Here is a 23,220-nt window from a genome sequence, read left to right on the forward strand (position 1 = left end):
AGGAACGCTTTTTATCCTAAAGTAAAACTCCTAAGACACTTCAGTTTTCAACGTAGTGGAGATTATCTGAATAATATGAAGTTACCAGAAGGCGAGGAAAGGTGCTTTTTTTTTTTTTTTTGGAACTCTTACTTATCCTATTAGATCATAGGACAGAAATTAAATATCCATAACTATAACACTATAAGGACTATCAAGGAAGAAAATAATTTATTTGATTAAGATTATATATTCTAGGCTGTGAGAAACAAGATTTTAAATAATATTGAAAGACATATTGAGATATTTTAGTTTTTAAAATTATAAATTTTGAGGGAAGTTGTTATATATCTGCTTAGCTCTACAACTTTTGGTAATTATATTTTCTCAAAATCTCTTTAGAATATTAAAGACGTGTTCTTCATGCAAATAAGGTTCTGTCTCTATCTAGATAGGACTCCTCCTCAGATCTTTCAAGGGATTTTATCTTCAGATAAAATGCTGATCCATTTGTATTCTTTCCTAACAGAGCAACCACATGACCCACTCCCTAAGCACTTTAACTAAAACAAGGCAACTTACTTTTTTTTTCAAAGAGGAAAATTTTACATTCAATGACAATGTACCAGTGCTCCTTTCATATTTGTTTCTGGGTTTTTTTCATTTTGTGATTAATTTTTGGTTGTTTCTTTCAATGCTATTGTAATTCAGTTTCTAACATCAGCTAAGTAGTCATTCAATAGTAAATCATTTTTAAAACAGGATATTGTAGATGAGTTACACAGTTTTATCCAATCTATACATCTGCCTATAGGTAGATTATTTCCTTTATAACAGACAAACCTACTCGTGAAAAACATTTCCCTAAACTATCTACAAAATATCTCAATATCAAATTTTTACTTCATAAAATAGTTTAATGTCTAAATAATTCTTCTAGCAATTAAAATCAATTTGTTTTTTAATTTAGATTGAAGATATTTAATCAACAGTTCTTTTATGACATTTGCATGTTTTCCATAGGTCCATATTCAGAAAAATAAAATGTGCTGTTTGATTCTTCTGTAAATGTTTACACATTTTTATTAATTTATTAGTTATAAGAAATAACCCAAATCATTACATCTGTTGATTACTGAAAGGTTAGTCCTACTCTTATCTATAAAGTCCCCATTGAGATACCCAAAAAAAGTTTTCTACTAATCAGAACAGCACTCTAATTTAACTCAAATATTTGTAAGCAAATTGGTCATTATCAAAGGGAATGTTTTGGCTAAGATAGTCCATTTGTTCATAAACTCACCCCAAGTTTCTAACTAAAATATACATATAATAAGTATCTAACTAAATACAAAATATACATAAAATAAAAATTTGGAATAGTCTCAAATGTGAAAGGTAAGAGTCTAACACGTACCTGATTCTGATCTCATGTAGTGAGCTTTTGAACAACAGCAGGAGCCATGAAAATAACAGGATAAAGAAGAGAAGGTCTTGGACAATTTTCACTCCCAACTTTATTTATGGAAAAGTAAAATATCGCTCGCTTGGGTGACAGGTGACTGGCAAGGATAAAAACTTCATTAGAATATCCCATTTAGGTTCTACAACTGGCAGTATTCAGACTTAATTTAACTTCTGTGTATCAGCCATATTAAATTCTTACAGCCTGGCTGTAAATAAGATAAACTATAATAGTTCATTAATCCATTGCACATACTGTTATTTCGATGTGAAGAACTGAGAATACAGATATAAAAAAGGCAGACCTTGTCCTTGAGGATCTTAGTCTGAATGCAGAGAGATCCTCAAGAGTATTTTAGTATCACAAGATGAATGCAATAATAACATGTATATGATAGAGCAGAGCAGAGAAAAATGATATATACTTAGAGCTAGATATGTATTTGCTTTTTACCAAGGAGATATCAACTTGAGATATAAATATGAAAGTAATCATAAAATATTAGATAGTTAAAATATTCTGTTATATAGAAAAGCTAAAGGTGCTTAAAAATGTTTTAATATTATGGATAGTGAGAGGAAATGAACACAGTTCTCCTTGCTAAGTGCTTTAACATTCAATGATGGACACAAAATGATTTGAATAAAAGACAAATATTTTTCATGTTATCCAGACATTAAATAAGGCTATGAAACCAAATAAATAATTCCCCACATATTTTAAATGGATCCTATACATTAACAGAGTGGAAAATTTGATCTACATAGAGTATCAGTGAGCACAGCAGGTAACATAGTCCTAATTGTATCAGTGCCTGAAAGCCATGGTGGTGGTGCCTGTAGAGTGAGGGCAGTTCCTGTGGGACATGTGCTGTACCTAGGGTCAGAAGTCTTGGATTGGATTTGGAAATCTATTATCTGACATTACAATGGCACTTAATCTTCTCTGAGCCTCTGTAGCTACATTTGAAATTATGTTTCTTTTATATAACTGATAATTAAAGATCACTGTTTATTGAAAGCATTAAGCAAAGAGCTGGTACACAATGGGTACTGAATAAGAGTATGTTGACTTGAATTATGGGTAATCTCTACTGTGTCCATATGTTTGCCTTTACAATTAAATAGAAAGACATTTTAAATTAATGATATGCATCTCGAATAGCATTTATTCATTCCTGTTAGGCATATGCGTTTGTTTAAAAGTGTAAAGCAGTTTAATTGTCATCATATTTATTCTAGCGTGCTGAATTAAGAGTTAATAGAATTTTACAGTGTCTTATATTATGATTAGAAAGTGGTTTGAGCATATGGTGTGAAAAAATATTATAAGTATCACATGTTTTCCTTTTAAGACATGATTATCTTTTTGGAATTAGATGAAAGGAAATATTATAGTCACTCTTCTTACTTGGGTTTTTGTTTTCCTCAGAATTTCATAAGAGTTAACAGATATTGTCAGGCTAGGGGAAATGAAACAAAAGTAATTTTTGTTTAGACATGTTTCCTGTTTTTCTGCCTTCACAACAGAAGGATTCACAAAGTCTTAACAGATACAGTTGCTTGCCTGCAGTTGAAGTTGTAAGAGGTCTCTTTGCTAAGCAAAATTCCACATGTCATCTGTCTTATCCTGCCTGGGTCAATAGATACACAACCACTGTAAAATTAATTTATTTGTTGTATTTCAAGTGAAATTTTCTGAAACCCAGATATTTGCTGAGGTTGTTTTACCTTCTTTGTTTTATATGAAATTTCAGTATTTTTGTCTTTAATACTTTGAATTTTCATTTGCACACTTTTCCTTGCTGCTTTCTTATTTCATGATAAATCAAACATATTAGAATTTATGTGACTGAGGTTTTTCAAATCAGGGTAGGTGCAAATGGCAGCAAGATGTGAATGTGTTTTGAATTGATTTTTTAATCAATTTTGATATGTTGAACAACTGTTCTTTACAACATTTGGAACTTATTCTGAATTTCTCATTTGATGTCATAGATGGCTTCCATAATTTATCCATTTGTATTTTCCTTAAAGTGTGTAAGGATTATAGAAGGGAGTTCTGTAGTATATAATCAATTTCTTTGGCATTAACATCTTGATTTTCCTGTGAAATGAAGACTTGTGCTTTATCAAGAACATCAGTAAAGTAATAGAATAAAATAATTAATCTATTCTTATTCCAAACAGAAAATAATGAATTGGCTCTTTGAGAACTTCATGGGCATTAAAACCTATCTCCATATAAATCCAGAATGCTCTCAGTAGCATACCCTAATCATCACGAAAACTCTATACATTCTTTGCAAGACTCGTTACTTTTAACTCTTTCATAACTATTGTATTATCTTTCCATATATTTGCACAGCTAACATAAATGTTCTTATGTTTTGATTCAGTTTTCTATAAACAATTCAATTTGTTTAATTTATATTTATTTTTGTAACTTTTACTTCTTTATCAAAGTAATTTTGTGTTTAAAAAATAAATCCTCGTAAAAGGATTCTTCACACGTGACGTCATATATAACACTATTAATAACATGGAATGATTATTTAGTGACTCCATTATGATAATTGTTCTCAGTCCTCCATGAGGGCTGTGGAAAAATTAGGAAAGGTAATTATTTTGGTGAGGCTGAGAAAAATAAAAGTGTCTTTTAGTATAATGATGTGTCTGAGTTTGGCTAAGAGGCTATCAATTTTCCCCGAATTTCCAGTCTACCAAAAAAGATAGAACAGTGTTTTGTATAATAGCACAGAGGAGTTTTGCTAAAAGGTGAGTGATAATAGTTGTAAAATACACAAGTACTGTAAATACTACCTGTTATGTACTGAATATTTTTGTCTGCCCAAATTTGCATGTTGAAACTCTAATTCCCAATACGATGGTATTAGGACGTGGGGATTTGGGGAAATAATTAGGTCATGAGGGTGGAGCACTTATGATGGGAGTGTCTTTATGAGAAGAAACAAGAAAGATTTTCTTCTCTCTCTGTTCTCCACCATTTGTATATACAAGGGGAAGGCTGCCATCTGCAAGCTGAAAAGAGAGCCTTCACCAAATACCAGATCTGCCTGCACATTGAATTTGAACTTCCCAGCCTCCAGAACTATGCAAAATAATGTTCATTTATTTCCCGAGCCTATAATAATTTGTTGTAGAAGCTGGAGCAAACTAATACACCACCAGAGGCTCAAAAGTGAGTATTTCTTAGGAGCTGCAGAGTGAGAGGCTATAAAAACGAAAGTTTGAAATGTGGGAGAGCAAGATTCTTCTTGTTATATCTTTGAGCATCATGGGAAAGTAGTTCACTCTCCTGTAATAGATGAAAACATCTGTATTAAATATTAGTACGGGATGAGTAGTAAAGTTGTATTTTATTTACCACAAGAATCACCAATAAGTTGGGAATGCAGTATCTATTGGTGGATATGAATGTTCCTCAAGGTCCTAAATTTCCCAAGGAGGGGCATGACTGACAGCTCAGAAATAATAATTTACAAATCATCTCTACTTGGGGTTGGAGAATTACCTCAGCGCTCAGGAAAAAAAAATGGAACTGCAGAAAATGGTAGAAAGGAATATGTAGCCCTTCTATGAGAACAAGTGGTTTCCCCATGGGTGTGACTGCTTTACTTGGATATAGAGAAGAGAGCTCATTAATGGGGTCTTGTACAGAGAACCACACTGCCTCATGATTGTGCTGTGGAAGCAGTTGGTCCTGTTGAGGGTGATGTGTGAAACTTGGGTCTTTTGGTGAAGATCCTAGAGCTATTTAGTGAACAGGTAACCTAGCAACTAAACTAGTACACTTTTTAAAAAAATTAAAGCATAGTTGATTTAACAATGTTGTGTTAATTTCTGCTGTAAAGCAAAGTGATTCAGTTATACATATATATCTATGAATATATTTTTAATATTCTTTTCCATTATGACTTATCACAGGAAATTGAATATAGTTCCCCATGCTGTACAGTAGGACCTTGTTGTTTATCCATTCTACGTAAAATAGTTTGCATCGCTAATTACAAACTCCCAATTCATCCTTCCACCTTGGCAACCACAAGTCTATTCTCTACGTCTGAGTCTGCTTCTGTTTTGTAGATAAATTCATTAGTGTCATATTTTAGATTCCACATATAAATAATATCATATGATATTTGCCTTTCTCTTTCTGACTTCACTTAGTATAAAATAATGCCTTTTGCAGCAAGATGGTTGGACATAGAGATTATCATACTTAGTTAAGTAAGTCAAACTAGCACCCTTGAGAGTAAAATGGGAAATTATTACTATTAATGATTATACTAGGATAACCAGCATAAACCAGAACTATGCTGGGCAAGCTGTAATCTACATGCATTCTAAATTTAGAACATGATTTCTTTGCTCCAAGATGACAAATAATACTAATAAGCAAGAGTAGAAAAATAATCTTAATTAATTTAGTGAAAATGATGTTCAACAAACATGATCAGAAAACTTAGACATAGGATACATTTATTTTTGACTCTAAAACCATATATCTCCATATGAGGTAACATACCTGTGTTGATCAACTAATGTATTGGCTAGAATTCTGCATATCCTGTGTGAAATCAGGAGGCTTCTTACATGGAGTTAATTTTTTTCTCTTTGTGAGTCGATTATTTACATTCATAGTGACCCAGGCACTATAGAATTCATTGCAAAACAGATTGATTCAATTGATGAAAATCTGAAAGACAGAGTCCTTCTTCGTTTAACAAAAATTGACATAATTCTCAGCATGGCCCGCAAAATTAAACAAAACTAAACAAAATTTTATTGAAATGCCAGGAACTTTTTGCTTGGAAAATAACACATAGATTGCCTCGTCCACAATTTGAAGGCAATAAGTTACCTTTCTGCGTCTTGATACATAGGAAAGAACTGTGCCTTTCTATTATGTTTGGCAACAGAAGAGCATATTGGAATAGCCTCCCTAAAACAGAACATTTCCATTGGGCTTATTGTTGCCTGCTGTTGCAATTCACATGTGTAGGAAAATAAATACTGTGATACCCAGATAGTGGATAGAAATTGAGGTTGGTATTCAAGCCTTTGTATGAATCTGGGAGCAGTTGTGGCTACAGGCAGTGGGAAAGGACCCTAACATTTGATAATGGATAATAGAATAGCTTCCAGTTTAGAAATTACTGGAAGAAGATATTGGGGCTACAAGGTAGTACATCAAGCCAACATTCTAAACCCCTGAAAAACTAGAATAGGGCATTCCCTCAAAACAGAATGTTGAGTGTTACAATATGATCGCAGGAGTGTACCTTTGTTTTCTTTGTCAATGAGCTGCTACCATCATCATCATCATCATCTTGCTTGCCTAAAGCATAAAAATCATAAAAACTGACAGGATAAAACTTGATAAAGAAATAACCAGAAGTGTCAATAACTGCCATTAGCTGGCATGCACATCGTCTCTCTTAACTAATTCTAAGATGTTTCTAGGAATGAAGTATACCTTCTCACCCTTTTATATGTTAAGGGATTATACAGCAAAAATGTGACACACCGGCAGGCAGACATGATGTTTTGTTTTCAATGTATTTTTTGAACATTAACACTGGTAAACATCATGAAGATGAAGTTGGGGAGCGAGTCACAATACAAACATGGTTTGACTGCTTGGCTGCTAAGTACAATGAGAATACTGGATTAGTTGTTAAGTGTTAAAAAGGTATTTAAAGTACACTGGGTATTAAAATTCTAGAGTTTCATGTTCCAACCTCAGCAAATATTTTCTGTAATGAATGTTAATACTTTGTAGATCTCTCTCCTTCCTTAATTCACTTGTCTAGGGAGGTCATAATCTGTTTATAAATACAGAGTCTCTTGTGCCTGTTCAGAATCATCAATGCATGAAGAAAAGCAAAAATGAAAACATGATTTAATTTATCAAGTACATTTTTTTTACAACCCATGAATATTGAAAGAGAAGTTTAATCTTTTAAAATAAATAACTGCAATTAATTTCCTATTGTTTAAATTAGGCATTTAATTAGGTATTTTCTGTGAAGTTATGTTTAAAATTTTGACTTCAGAAAAGTCAATTTTCTGTATGGCTTCTTTATATAATTTTCTGTACACTTGAAAAGTTAGTTTTCAAGTATATTTTACATACTATACTAAAGTAAGAGCTCAAGGCATTTTGGAAAACTCTAAAAACTAGCCAAATGGGTGTCAACTTTCATTTTATCCTTCTATAGAAAGAACTATCTCATATTCCATTTTGTGTTTTTTCATATTTCAAAGTTAAATGTATTCTTTATATTTTAATGTACAAGTTTTTGATTGTAGAAAAAGTGGATTACATCTGGTTCTAAAAGGCTTTTATTTATGGTAACCCTAAACTTACTATTTTATTATTAAGATGACTGGTTTAATTTTAATATGAAAAACTTATTTTTAGTATACTTCATTAGGAACTCTGCAGTGATATCTTGGGTATTGTTGAAATGGAATAAATAAGACTAATTAAAAATGCTTATGTTTGAAGCTTATTATATATAATTTAAATTATATATAATTTAAATGATGTATTTTTAATGACATTTACCACATCTGTGTTTTTTTTTAAACTGCAAGTTTATTTCATATGAAGATTATAAAATAACCATTTTCATATTGTAGACCTTGAAATATCTACAGGCAAGCCACCTCATAAGTTCCTTTAAATAAACTTGTTTGGATCATAAACATCTCCATGTGGCTGTTAAATATGATATTTGTAATATATTTGTAGAATCATTGCAAAAGATTTTCTGTTTTACCCACTTACTTTCTCTTTTTTGAGGCTTCCTCTTTTTTGGGGATCTCCATCATCTCATTTAAGCTTCGTGAACTTTTAAAAATACATTCTACCCTGTCTCCTTGAATTATCTTAGGTTGGAATTTTTCCTGTTGTTGGAATTCCCTATCTGGCCTAGTATGTAACTTTCTATTGTTAAAGCAGCTTCATATTTAGCTTTAAAAAACCCACTTGGGTCCCTTATTTGCCAAGTTATCTATTTGCATCTTTCTTTCATTCATCTGATAAAATGGAGCACTTACAAGTATCCATGTGTGATGAGAAGGTTTTATATTATTCGTGGAATATTTTAAAAATTCTTAAGTTAGGACATATGGTTACAATCAGGTTAGTCCTAGTTTACATGCTCAAAATTACATTTGAGTAGCTTTTCCAGTAAATATGGCTATCAGGAACTGAACTTGAGGTCTAGAAATCAAAGTGTTTACTCTTTATTTAAATGCTTTCTATTAGATTGGACTCTTACTTCCAAAGACATAGTTTTATGTTCTTTGAAAAAAGCCAACAGTCTCAATATGTTTAAAATAGATGAGATATTTAAAATGTAGTCAACAATAAAAACGTTCTCATTTTATTTTTTTTTGAAATGACTACAGTTTCAGATATTTTTTCAAAATTGTTTTGTAATAACAAATCTGTGTATTATAGGTTTCATTTTTCCTCACATCCTATAATATAATGATTCTGACAATATTTCTAAGTTTTGGACAAATGAGTCTTAAGTGTGTTCTTTGTAAATCCATTTGACTGTATGACCCAGAAATACAATATTTCAATACACATTTAACAAAATCAGTAAATATATGGCTATCTAGAGGATAATTTATCAAGGCTATTGCATTTTTAACTGTACGTGAAAAATTTGCACCGGAGTTGGATCCATTACATTATGATAGAATAGTCCATAAATGTATAGTAATTTAGATATTTCTGTTTTATTTTATATATAGCATTAATCCTTAATATTATTCCTGTAGGCAATAGGAACATTTTTAAGATTCAGAATACTACTTTTAAGATAATAAATTATGTTTTAGCTTACTATTTATCTTGTTTATTTAGCATATCATTTAATCACTACATTTTATTTCTACTTCCAGCAACTATAGTTGATCATTTCAATAGGAAGTGAGATTTTAACTACACAAATATTAATTTTACCAGCTGAAATTTTAACCTAGCTCAATGTTAAAATGTAAAACTGGATTGATTTTGACAGATGAAAATATGTGGTAGGTGGTAGTTTACAAATTATTCTCAAATGTTCAATGTCAAATATTCCTCCCTTTAAGTGAAACCGGTAGATTATATAAATGTATTTATACACAAAAGTAGTTTGGCAATTAATAATTTAATTTTTTCACATAACTGGTTATTGTGACAATATCCCATTATATGTATATGCATATATATGTATATGATATTTCTATTACTAATCTAAATAATTTTATACTTATTATGATTCATGTTAGATAAATTCCTTTACTTATTAAATGGTTTTTCTTCTGTTTTAAGGATTCCCTCGACAATCACACATTGTTATCCCATCTGTTGAATAAGAGTTCAACAAAGAGCAGGTTAATATCTCTTTCACAGGGACATCCAACCTCAGACCAAACTCAAGATCCTCAAGTCCCTCTTCCATTTGCTGACATGCCCAGGTAGTGAATGAAGACCATTCATTTCTGATACAATAGATTAACATTAAGTTGTCCGGGGCCTTTGACACCCAAATTTCCACACCAGCTATAAGATGATTGCACAAACGATCAGCTAGTTGGCAAGGAATCTTTGACAAAGCTGTAAGTCTCTTAGGATTCTCCTCTGGTCAGTGCTTTTGCCAGAATCATGGCTGCATAATCCTCTGTCCCATACTTTGTAATTTTATAGTACTCCTCAGCTTTTGAAGCTAAAATAAATTGTTCTGAGACAAAGTCTTTATTATTATTGTTCACTTATTCAGGCAGATCTTAAGTGGTTAATGTAAAGCACTATCTCCCTTATCTAAAACGTATCAGTAAAAATATTGGATTCGCCGAAAAGTTCATGCGGGTTTTTCTGTAAGATCTACCATAAACCTAAACAAACTTCTTGGCCAACCCAATATATTGGCAATGCTTTGGGAGGTGATACAAAGTCAGCTTTGGTTTATACTCCAAAGTGCTGGCCTCAGACTAGAATTCACTGACCCAACATCATGACTACATCATCTCAAGCTATTCTCAAATTCTCGAAGCTCACTTGAGCCTCTCTGAACTAGTTTTTTTGCATATTCTAACCTTTTATTTTCCTTGTGTAGGAATTAGAATATTTGGAAGCTCTTTAAACTTTAAAATGAATAAACAACTGTACTTTTTGAAGAAAGAGTGATTTGGCAAATATCATTTTAAATCAAAGATAAATATTTGATTGATGCAGGTATGTGTTCAAATAAGAAAGATCAAATTTTGCATCATTCAGATGAAGATTTGTATCATATGAGAAGAAAAATGTGTAGCTAACATGTCACAGAAAAAATTTAAATGTATTTATTTATACTGCTGAAAATTTTTAAATGTATTTATTTATACTATTAAAAACTCAAGCTCTAATTTAGGTGTTTTCAATGTGAACTAATTTCCTATTAACTGCAATAAGCCGTATTTTCTATTTGCAGCTCTTTGTAAAGTCCTATGTGTTCAGTTAAAAGAAAGAGTATTATCCTTAGATTAGAGAATGACAGTTTTATACTGGTATAACCGGACTGTCAATTGAGCTTGTGAAAGAAGAAATAACAAAATAATCTACCGAGATGTTTTTCTGTTATATTTCAGCCTCAAGTGTGTGGTTTCATTAAATCATTTAAAATAGTTTCAGCCATAAACACAATATCACACTTCTTTATGTGAGACATTATAAAAGTAAATACATCAAATTTTAACATCATATTTTTGTTTTAAGGGCATCTCAGTCATTGTTTCAAAAATAATTTATGACAAAATATTCCAAAGAGTGAATAAGTTAGGAATGGGTCACTGCTGCTGAAAATTTGGGACTTGTTTTCTACTGACTGTCTTACCTATTTAACTTCAATTTCAATATATTTATTATTGCTTGGGAAATGATACTCAACAACTATTTCTTATTTTACCTTGTGTTAATTATAGATTTATTTCAATGTTTTCATTTTAATTCAACTTAAAAATATTAAAGATAGGATTTTAAAGAATTTTTATCCTCAAACTAGTTGGTCAGTAATAAAGAATAATAGCATTGTGTGTTGTACTAAAATTATAAGCATTATGCTATCCCATATTTCTCACTAGATACAGTTTGATGTGGTGTACTGTTATACAAAAGTTGACATAGCAAGAATGCAGAAAAGCTAATTAGCTTGTCCATGGCCAAGCTTCTAGTAAGTCACAAAGTTGCTGTTCATAGTCTCTACGTCTCTTATGGTACCATGTCCTTTCATAATTTCATGGAATTATACTATCCAACTTACCTTGACTAATATGATCCTAGTAATATAATGTTTATGGATTCTATTATGTATTATAAAGCTTTAATATCCAACTCTTTTCACCACTGTGGCCTATATAAACATGAACATCCCCATTGAACCTACTAGTGGGAGATAAATGAAAATCCTATGTGATTTAGAAATTTTAGAATTTTAGTATCAGGTATAGCAAAACTTTGCATAGCTTCATAAAATAACAATGTGACCCAAACTTTCTCACTCTCTCAGTTTTATATCTAGGACTCCCAATCATTCTGTAATTCTAAAATAAGGTATTTGCTTGTAAATCTATAATGCTCCTTCCTTTTATTTAAAGAATGGCATTATGAAATTTAAAATGAATGACTTATTTAATAATGTCTTAGTATTAGAGAAATTTTTGAATAATACATACAGGTGACAGAGACTTTTACTGTTGCCAGATTTCCATTTATTCCCTCTCCCCTGATTCTCAATTCCTTTTAGATTTAGAATCATGTGATCAGTTCTCTCCAGTGGACTTTGATAATAAGTGTGTTATTCCCAGACAAAAGCATTTAAGATCTAGTGTGTGATCCTCCAGCTTTCTTTTCCTCGGCTTTGAAGAACTCTGAAATTGTATATTGACACATGAGGCTTATGGATACACCCTGAAAATGAGCAAAAACAGAAGTTCATAGTGTTATGCCATGGAGATTTCAGGGTTAATATTTTATTGCTGCGTAACTTAGCTTGTTGACTAATGTGGATATTTTTTCTTTTTACTTTTTGTTTTTATAGGTTACATTATTGTGTTTGTAGGAGAGGAAAAACTATTTTACCTCTACCTATTGTAGGTTTATTGGTTGGGCCCAGAAAATTGAAAAAGATTGACAAAAAATAAATTAACAAGAGAGAAAAAACAACAAAGACAGAAGTTCATTAACATGTGCATCTTTATGCACATGGATTACCCTGCCGTGAGTAACTCAAAGGCATGGTCAGAGCTTAGGTAATATAGAATCTCAACATAAGAATATTATGTCTTATTCTTGAACAGGGAGAAATTACATTGACACAAGAGAGAATAAATCTCCCCTCATTACACAACAGTGATTTTCATTTTAAATTTATTAATCCTATTCAGGTAAATTGGTCAGGAATTTTTAAAGCATGAAATAACTGGAATGTCCTAAGTTTAAAGGACTTCTTTATTTACCTACCTTTTGTCCAACTAATTATTTAATCCAATCAGTAGAATTTTTTTAAACCATTGATTGAAGGTATATTTAACTGCATTATATGCAATATTTCCAGGTAAATTTTAACTTAGCTCTTTGGAAGTAAATATAGAGAGCTTCATTTGTTTTTCTAAGATACTTGAGGAAATTGAAAAACTGTTCAGTTACTTGTAAACCATGCAGATTTCTTATGAAAATAAAATATATATCATCATCCAAACAAATTTATCACAAAGCTCATTCTTAGAGAAAGGATAGGTTTATGAAGAGAGATACCAATGGTGAGATTAGACTAATGCTGAACTGTGCTTATAGCTTTTTTAAAAACTAAAACCCAAGCTAAAACTTTCATGTAGCTCCACTTAGAAAATTATTTTACAAATTATTTTATAAAAGTCATTTATACAATGATCTAATTAAAGATTAATTTCTAATTTTTACTGCATCAAACACTCCCTTTTCTTAGAAAGAGACAAAAGTGATGTTTTCACAAAAAAGTAGTCATAATCCTAGGAAAAGTGAAAGTGTATTACTCATAACAGGAATGTTTATTTACTCAAGCTTACTCCACAAATAGTTGTATTTTGGCTTATTAATGTAAATTATTGGAGATTGGTTCAAGATGGCAGAGTAGAAGGACGTGCGCTCCCTCCCTCCTGCTAGAGCCTCAGAATCACAATTAACTGCTGAACCATCATCAACAGGATGACACTGGAACTCACCAAGAGAAGATACCCCACATCTAAAGACAAAGGAGAAGCTGCAGTGAGACAGTAGGAAGGGTGCAATTGTCTTGAAATCAAATCCCATAACCACTGGGTGGGCAACTTACAAACTAAGAACAATTATACCACAGACGTGCACCCACTGGATTGAGGGTTCTGGACCCATGTCAGGCTTCCCAACCTGGGAGTCTGGCAATGGAAGGTGGAATCTCCGGAGAGTCAGACCTTGAAGGCCAGTGGGACTTGATTTCAGGACTTGCACAGGACTGGGGGAAACAGAGACTACACTCTTGGAGGGCACACACAAAGTAGTGTGTGCACCAGGACCCAGGGGGAAGAAGCAATGACCCCGGAAGAGACTACACCAGACCTACCTGCTAGTGTTGGAGGTTTTCCTGCAGAGGCAGGGGTGTGCTGTGGTTCACTACAGGGACAAGGACACTGGCAGCAGAAGTTCTGGGAAGTACTCAATGGCATGAACCCTCCCAGTGTCATGCCATTAACCCTGCCAAAGAGACTGTAGGCTCCAGTGCTGGGTCACCTCAGGCCAAACAACCAACAAAAAGGGAACTCAGCCCCACCCATCCGCAGACAAGCAGATTAAAGTTTGACTGAGCTCAACCCCCCAGAGCAACATCCAGCTCTACCCACCACCAGTCCCTCCCATCAGGAAGAGTACACAAGCCTCTTAGAGAGACTCATCCACCAGAGGGCAGACAGCAATAGCAAGAAAAACTATAATCCTGTAGCCTGCAGAATGAAAACCACAGCCACAAAAAAAATAGACAAAATGAAAAAGACGTTTGCACCAGATGAAGGAACAACATAAAACCCCAGAAAAACAGCTAAATGAAGTGGAGATAGGCAATCTTCCAGAAAAAGAATTCAGAATAATGATAGTGAAGATGATCCAGGCCATTGGAAGAAGACTGGAGAAGATGCAAGAAATGTTTAACAAAGATCCAGAAGAATTAAAGAACAAACAAACAGAGGTGAACAATACAATAATTGAAATGAAAAATATACTACAAGCAATCAGTAGCAGAATAACTGGTGCAGAAGAACAGATAAGTGACCTGGAAGACAGAATGGTGGAAATCACTGCCACAGAACAGAAAAAAGAAAAAAAGAATGAAAAGAAATGAAGACAGCCTAAGAGACCTCTGGGACAATGTTAAATGCACCAACATTTGCATTATAGCAGTCCCAGAAGGAGAAGAGAGAGAGAAAGGACCCAAGAAAATACTGGAATAGGTTATAGTCGAAAACTTCCCTAAAATGGGAAAGGAAATAGCCACCCAAGTCCAGAAAGTGCAGAGTCCCAAGCAGGATAAACCCAAGGAGAAACACACCAAGACACATAGTAATCAAATTGACAAAAATTAAAGACAAATTATTAAAAGCAACAAGGGAAAAATGACAACATACAAGGGAACTCCCATTAGGTTGACAGCTGATTGCTCAGCAGAAACTCTGCAAACCAGAAGGGAGTGGCACAATATATTTAAAGTGATGGAAGGGAAGAAACTACAACCAAGAATAGTCTACCCAGCAAGGATCTCATTCAGATTCGACAGAAAAATCAAAAGCTTTACAGACAAGCAACAGCTAAGAGAATTCAGCACCACCAAACCAGCGCTACAGCGAATGCTAAAGGAACTTCTCTAAGTGGGAAACAAAAGAGAAGAAAAGGACCTACAAAAACAAAACAGTTAAGAAAATGGTAATAGGAACATACATATTGATAATTACTGTGAATGTAAATGGACTAAATGCTTCAACCAAAAGACACAGCCCAGCTGAATGGATACAAAAATAAGACCTGTTTATATGCTGTCTGCAACAGACCCACTTCAGACCTAGGGACACATACAGACTAAAAGTGAAGGGATGGAAAAAATAGTCCATGCAAATGGAAATCAAAAGAAAGCTGGAGTATCAATACTCATGTCAGATAAAATAGACTTTAAAATAAAGAATGTTGCAAGAGACAAGGAAGGACACTACATAATGATCAAAGGATCAATCCAAGAAGATATAACAATTGTAAATTTTTATGCACCTAATATAGGAACACTTCAATACATAAGGCAAATGCTAACAACTATAAAAGAGGAAATTGACAGTAACATAATAATAGTGGGGGACTTTAACACCCCACTTCAATGTGACAGATCATTCAGACAGAAATTAATAAGAAAATACAAGCTTTAAATGACACAGTAGACCAGATAGATTTAATCAATATTTACAGGACATTCAATCCAAAAACAGCAGATTACACTTTCTTCTCAAGTGCACATGCAACATTCTCCAGGATACATCACATTTTCGGTCACAAATCAAGCCTTGGTAAATTTAAGAAAATTGAAATCATATCAAGTATCTTTTCTGACCACAACACTATGAGATTAGAAATCAGTTACAGGAAAAAAAACTATAAAAAACATAAACTCATGGGGGCTAAACAATATGCCACTAAATAACCAAGAGATCACTGAAGAAATCAAAGAGGAAATCAAAAAATACCTAGAGACAAATGACAATGAAAACACAACAATCCAAAATCTATGGAATGCAGCAAAAGCAGTTTTAAGACGGAAGTTTTTGGCAATACAATCCTACTTCAAGAAACAAGAAAAATCCCAAATAAACAATCTAACCATACACCTAAAGAAACTAGGGAAAGAAGAACAAACAAAACCCAAAGTTAGTAGAAGGAAAGAAATCATAAAGATGAAAGTAGAAATTGACATAGAAACAAAAAAATAGCAAAGATCAATAAAACTAAAAGCTGGTTCTTTGAGAAGATAAACAAAATTGATAAACTTTTAGCTAGACTCATCAAGAAAAAGAGGGAGAGGACTCAAATCAATAAAATAAGAAATGAAACAGGAGAAGTTACAACAGACACTGCAGAAATAAAAAGCACCATAAGAGACTACTACAAGCAACTATATGCCAATAAAATGGACAAATTCTTAGAAACAGTTAACCTTCCAAGACTGAATTAGGAAGAAATAGAAAATAGGAACAGACTAATCACAAGTAATGAAATTGAAACTGTGATTAAAAATCTCCCAACAAACAAAAGTCCAGGACCGGATGGCTTCACAGGTGAATTCTATCAAACATTTAGAGAAGAGTTAACACCTATTCTCCTCAAACTCTTCTAAAAAATTTCAGAGAAAGGAACACTCCCAAACTTATTTTACGAGGGCACCATCACCCTGATAGCAAAACCAGACAAAGTTACTACAAAAAAAGAAAATTACAGACCAATATCACTGATATCATAGATGCAAAAATCCTCAACAAAATACTAACAAACATAATCTAACAACAGATAAAAAGGATCATACACCATGATCAAGTGCAATTTATCCCAGAGTTGAAAGGATTCTTCAATACATGCAAATCAATCAGTGCAATACACCATATTAACAAACTGAAGAATAAAAACCATATGATCATCTCAATAGATGCAGAAAGAGCTTTTGACAAAATTCAACACCCATTTATGATAGAAACTCTCCAGAAGGTGGGCATAGAGGGAACCTACCTCAACATAATAAGGCCATATACGACAAACCCACAGCAAACATCATTCTCAGTGGTGAAAAACTGAAAGCATTCCCTCTAAGATCAGGAAGAAGTCAAGGATGTCCACTCTCGCCACTACTATTCAACATAGTTTTAGAAGTCTTTGCCACAGCAATCAGAAAAGAAAAAAATAAAAGGAATCAATTGGAAAAGAAGTAAAACTGTCACTGTTTGCAGATGACATGGTACTATACATAAAAAATCCTAAAGATGCCACCAGAAAACTACTAGAGCTAATCAATGAATTTGGTAAAGTTGCAGGATACAAAATTAACACACAGAAATCTCTTGCATTGCTATATACTAACAGTGAAAGATCAGAAAGAGAAATTAAGGAAACAATCCCATTCACTATTGTAACAATAAGATTAAAATACCTGGGAATAAACCTACCTAAGTAGGTAAAAGACCTGTGCTCAGAAAACTGTAAGACACTCATGAAAGAAATCAAAGACAACACAAACAGGTGGAGAGATATACCATGTTCTTGGATTGGAAGAATCAATATTGTGAAAATGACTATACCACCCAAAGCAATCTACAGATTCAATGCAACCCCTATCAAGTTACCAATGGCATTTTTTACAGAACTAGAACAAAAAATCCTAAAATCTGTTTGGAAACACAAAAGACCCTGAATAGCCAAAGCAATCTTGAGAAAAAAGAAAAGAAAAGAAAAACAACAACAAAAACGGAGCTGGAGGAATCAGACTCCCTAACTTCAGACTATACTACAAAGCTAAAGTAATCATGACAGTATGGTACTGGCACAAAAACAGAAATATAGATCAATGGAACAGGATAGAAAGCCCAGAGATCTATCCATGCACATATGATCAACTAATCTATGACAAAGGAGGCAAGAGTATACAATGGGGAAAAGACAGCCTCTTCAGTAAGTGGTGCTGGGAAAACTGGACAGCTACATGTAAAAGAATGGAATTAGAACACTCCCTAACACCATACACAAAAATAAACTCCAAATGGATTAAAGACCTAAATGTAAGGCCAGACACTATAAACTCTAAGAGGAAAACATAGGCAGAACAGTCTTTGACACAAATCACAGCAAGATCTTTTTTGACCCATCTCCTAGAGTAATGCAAATAAAAACAAAAATAAACAAGTGGGACCTAGTGAAACAAAGGTTTGCACAGCAAAGGAAACTTTAAACAAGATGAAGAGACAACCCTCCGAATGGGAGAAAATATTTGCAAACGAATCAACAAATGATTAATCTCCAAAATATATAAACATTTTATGCAGTTCAATATGAAAGAACAAACAACCCAATCAAAAAATGGGCAGAAGACCAAAATAGACATTTGCCTAAAGAAGACATGCAGGTGGCCAAGAGGCACATGAATAGCTGCTCAACTTCAGTTATTATTAGAGAAATGCAAATCAAAACTATAATGAAGTATTCCCTCACAGCAGTTAGAAAGGGCATCATCAGAAAATCTACAAACAATAAATACTGGAGAGGGTGTGGTAAAAAGGGAACCCCCTTGCACTGTTGATGGGAATGTAAATTAATACAGCCACTATGGAGAACAGTATGGAGGTTCCTTAAAAAACTAAAAATGGAATTACCATATGACTTAGCAATCCCACTACTGGACATATACCCAGAGAAAACCACAATTCAAAAAGACACATACACCCCAGTGTTCATTGCAGCCCTATTTACAATAGGCAGGTCATGGAAGAAACCTAAATGTCCATCAACAGAGGAATGGATAATGAAGATGTGGTACATATATACAATGTAATATTACTTAGCCATAAAAAAGCAATGAAATTGGGTCCTTTGTAGAGACATGGATGGACCTAGAGACTGTCATACAGAGTAAAGTAAGTCAGAAAGAGAAAAATAAATATCGTATATTAACTCATATATGTGGAATATAGAAAAGCAGTACAGATGAACTGGTTTGCAAGGCAGAAATAGAGACGCAGATGTAGAGAACAAACATATGGACATCAAGGAGGGAAAGTGGGCTGTTGGGGGGGGATTGGAGCGGCATGAATTTGGGAGGTTGGGATTCCCATATAAACATTACTAATAAGGAAATAATATCAAATTGTACACTGTAAATATAGGCAGTTTATTTTATGGCAATTATATCTCAGTAAAATTCCTAAAAAAAAAAAAAAAAACACAAAGAAGTGTCATACTATCCAGCATTACCACTAATGGGAATATATCCACAAGAATTGAAAACACTATTTTGAAGGCATATCAGCAACCCCACATTCATACCAGTATTACTTACACTAGTGAAGACATGAAAACTACCTAAGTGTCTATCGAGAGAAAAATAAATAAAGAAGTGGTGGTATATACAGAGGCAATGGAATATTATTCAGCCATAAGAGAGAAGGAAATCCTGCCTTTGGTGATAGTATGGATGGACTTTGAGTGCATTGTGGTAAGTGATACAAGACAGACAAAGAAATACAAATACTGTCTGATCTCACTTAACATGTGAAGAAAGAAAAGACCCCATAGAAAATGATCAGATTTTTGGTTACCAGAGGCAGGATTAGGGGATGGGAGAATTTTATGAAGATAGGCAAAAAAACTTACAGGATAAATAAGTATTGCAGATATAGTGTACAATATGATGAATAAACTCTGCTGTGTGGTGTTAGTTGAAAGTTGTTAAGCAAGTAGATCCTGAGTTCTCACTGGGAAAAGATATTTTGTTTCTTTTTTGTTTTTCTTTTGTTTGTTTTTTTACATCTAGATGAGATGATGTATGTTAACTAACTGTATTGTGGTAATCATTTAACTATATATGTATTTCAAATCATAGGTCAATTATATCTCAATAAAACTGGTAAATATTTCATCAGCTTTACAATAACGTCTTTGAAATAAGTAAATTAATAGAAATATATTCTAGCTTATATTCAACTAAACTGTCATTCATAAATTACTGGTTATATTTTATAGGACATTAAGAACCAGATCCACTTCTTACTTATTGTACTTTTTTTTGCCATGTAATTTTGTAAGATGTGTACAGTCATCTTCTGAATACAGCAACAAAACCCTTCCTTGTAATGCCATTTAGCATTGTGTTTTCACATTTCAGTTTCACCATGAAGTCACAATCAACTGATTCTCTGTGTATTGATGCAAACAGTCTTTCCTTGGATAATATAACTAGTACATGTTGGTATTAATATGAGCCTTTGCCCTATCATACTAAATAGTATTTCAGGTTTTCTTAAATGATCAATTTCAGACTAGGCTATTTTACAAAACCATCATGACTTGGCCTCAAAATTCTTTTCAGTAATCAGTCTTCCAGGAATGAACTCCCTGCATGAAAGTTCAATGCACCTTTGATGCCATGCACTTATTCTTTTGGAAAGCATATTAATACTCTCAAGTCACCTGGGCACCATTTGTTCTGTATAACCATGCAGTGGTTGCACATCTTAATGCAAGGATTATCATGTAACATTAGGGTGAAATGAGGTCATAAATAAGTAAAGGGAGAATTTTTTGAAAGCTTGTGAGTTCTAGACATAAATGTCTTCTTCGTCTCTGCCCTCTTGGGTATCAAGTTATTCCTTGAGACTAAAATATTGCCTCTATTGACCTTATTCTCTGAACCTTAGTCAGGACTTCTTAATTTCTGCAGACTGATAGGCCAGTGCTGCATACTTGAATCCTCAAGTAATTTGCCTGAGAGTGATTGCCATACTTCCAACAGTGCGTGCAAACTTTGCTTTCTGCTGTGAAAATAGGTATGCTTTTAGAGCAGATTTACTTCCCTTATTTTGAATAGTACAAGAATCAGGTGAAGTCACAAACAGGAATGGAATTAGCTAAAGCTATGAGAAATTGAAGATTCTGTACACAAATATTTAATTTTTAAACATAGAGGAGCACTTTCAAACTGTTTAATGACTTTTTTATGTAGTTGAATTCCTTTAACTGAAAAATGTATGGAATGGATTAATAAGGGGATATTTTAAAATGTGACTATTCAACCATCACACAAAAACTCTGAAATACAAAGAAAATATGGCCTATACCAGGCCAAGAATGTTTTCCTCAGCCTTTCTACTCTTATGTATAAGCAAATTCCTAATGTAGATACATTTGTTTTAGAATGAAAGCATTTTTAACAGTGATAGTATTTTCATGACTATCTAACCTTCAAAACAGTTTGAAAAATTACCATGTGCCATACAATAGTTAGATAACAAAGGTCTATTTTGTTTGTTTTATTTCATGCTAGTTCGAAATAAGACGCTCAGTAGATATAGCTCCATATTTTCCAAATCATCAAAGAGTTGCATCCATGTTGTGCAGGTGTTTCATAACCTGATTTCTAATGTAAAATTTATTGAATTTTACCCTTTTCCATTTTATGTATATAAGTTCCCTCCCATGACCAATTTCATGCAACCAACTTGATGTCTTTGCAAGGTTGTGGTGAGATATCTCAGGTGGGCTCTCAGGAGATGAGAAGCATCTGCTCCAGCCCAACAGTGGATTCAGTCCTGATGCAGATTTATTAGAATATCATTGTTGTGATGGCTAAAGTTGTAATTAAAAGATTTACATTTATTTTTTTCTAGTTGTTTACATTTTCTAAACCCCCATGTCAACATTTATTTGGGGTCTCCTCCATACTTAACGTCTGTTACCTCTAACATACCTTTATTGCATTTGTCCTATTGGGAAATGATGCCACTATGCAACTGCCAAAAATGCATGGAATGGAAAATGCCTTTCCAGTAGCATTCACAAATTTAAATGAATCAATCCACAATTTTAAATATACACAGTGTTGGCCAGAAAATTCATTCGGGTCACCTCATTCCAATAACTTCTTTCTGGATTGTAGTCTTTATAAAGTTTGTCCTTATAAAGCTCTGGTTCATTTGTACTTTTAAAATATGCCCTATGGGGTTCCAGCTGAGTTTGTTTTTTTGTATTTCATTTTTCTATTTATTTATTTACTTGTTTGTTTTCTTAAATTCAGGACTGCCCTACTTTCAGAGTGGTGAGTTTCAGTTTTTGTTACCTTAGCAACATATGACTGCTGAAAATTCTGCTTTACCTTTTTTTCTGTTATTTTTTACTCGGCTTTCTTCCTTATGTCCTTCAAAGTTCAGGAATCAGCAAATGTCTCCATGGGAAATTCAAGTACCTGGCTCCCTTCTCTGCTTCTTTCTCCTATCCAAGACCTTGTATCTTTATGTCCTAGCACTCTAGAAAGCCTGTAGTGCCACTTTTAATTTCCATGTAACTGTGATTAATCTTGTGGTCTATTCTGCATATTAGCAGCTGTCTTCTTCATGGCTTATAAGATAAGAGTTGGCACATTCTCCGAGAGGAAAAGCAGCATACAGAATACTGAGATCAGTTCAATGAGTTATTCTTCTCTGTTGGATCTTAGTTTAAAATACTGTGTGAACACAGTGCTAGGATCCACTAAAATGTTCCACTGCAAGGAAAGAATCTTGAAACTTTCACTTCATAAACCCAGCTGTGATTGAAATAAAGATTTTAGTTAATTTCCCAGTACTCTCTAAATGTTGATAGGTTCCATAAAATGCTGTGAGGAAAAGGGTAGTGATGCAAATTCAGAGTTTGCTAGCAGAGATCCATAAAGGTTTCATATTAGAGGTCATATTGAATTTAGATGTTAAAAATCATTAACATATAGAGTTAAAGAAGTTCGAAGAGAAGGTTGAGTCTGAAGGAAATAGCAGCCTGTGTAAGCCTGAAGAGGTATGAAGCAGTGTGACCAGTTGCTCAGTACAGCTGGAGGATAGAGTATGACTGGGAAATGGGTGGAAATGATAAACAATAAAGATGGACAGTGAGCCCCAAAGGCAGATCACAAAGAGCTTTGTATATTGTGATAACAA

The 23,220-nt window shown here is 33.3% G+C and overlaps 1 pseudogene; it reads right to left on the reverse strand.

Moving 5' to 3' along the window:
* Window positions 1-6,704: 6,704 nt before the first annotated feature.
* Window positions 6,705-23,220, reverse strand: part of LOC130829871 (ubiquitin-conjugating enzyme E2 J2-like) — a 116,648-nt pseudogene continuing 100,132 nt past the window's right edge.

The sequence above is a fragment of the Hippopotamus amphibius genome, chromosome 10, assembly GCF_030028045.1.
Source record: "Hippopotamus amphibius kiboko isolate mHipAmp2 chromosome 10, mHipAmp2.hap2, whole genome shotgun sequence".
NCBI lineage: Eukaryota > Metazoa > Chordata > Mammalia > Artiodactyla > Hippopotamidae > Hippopotamus > Hippopotamus amphibius.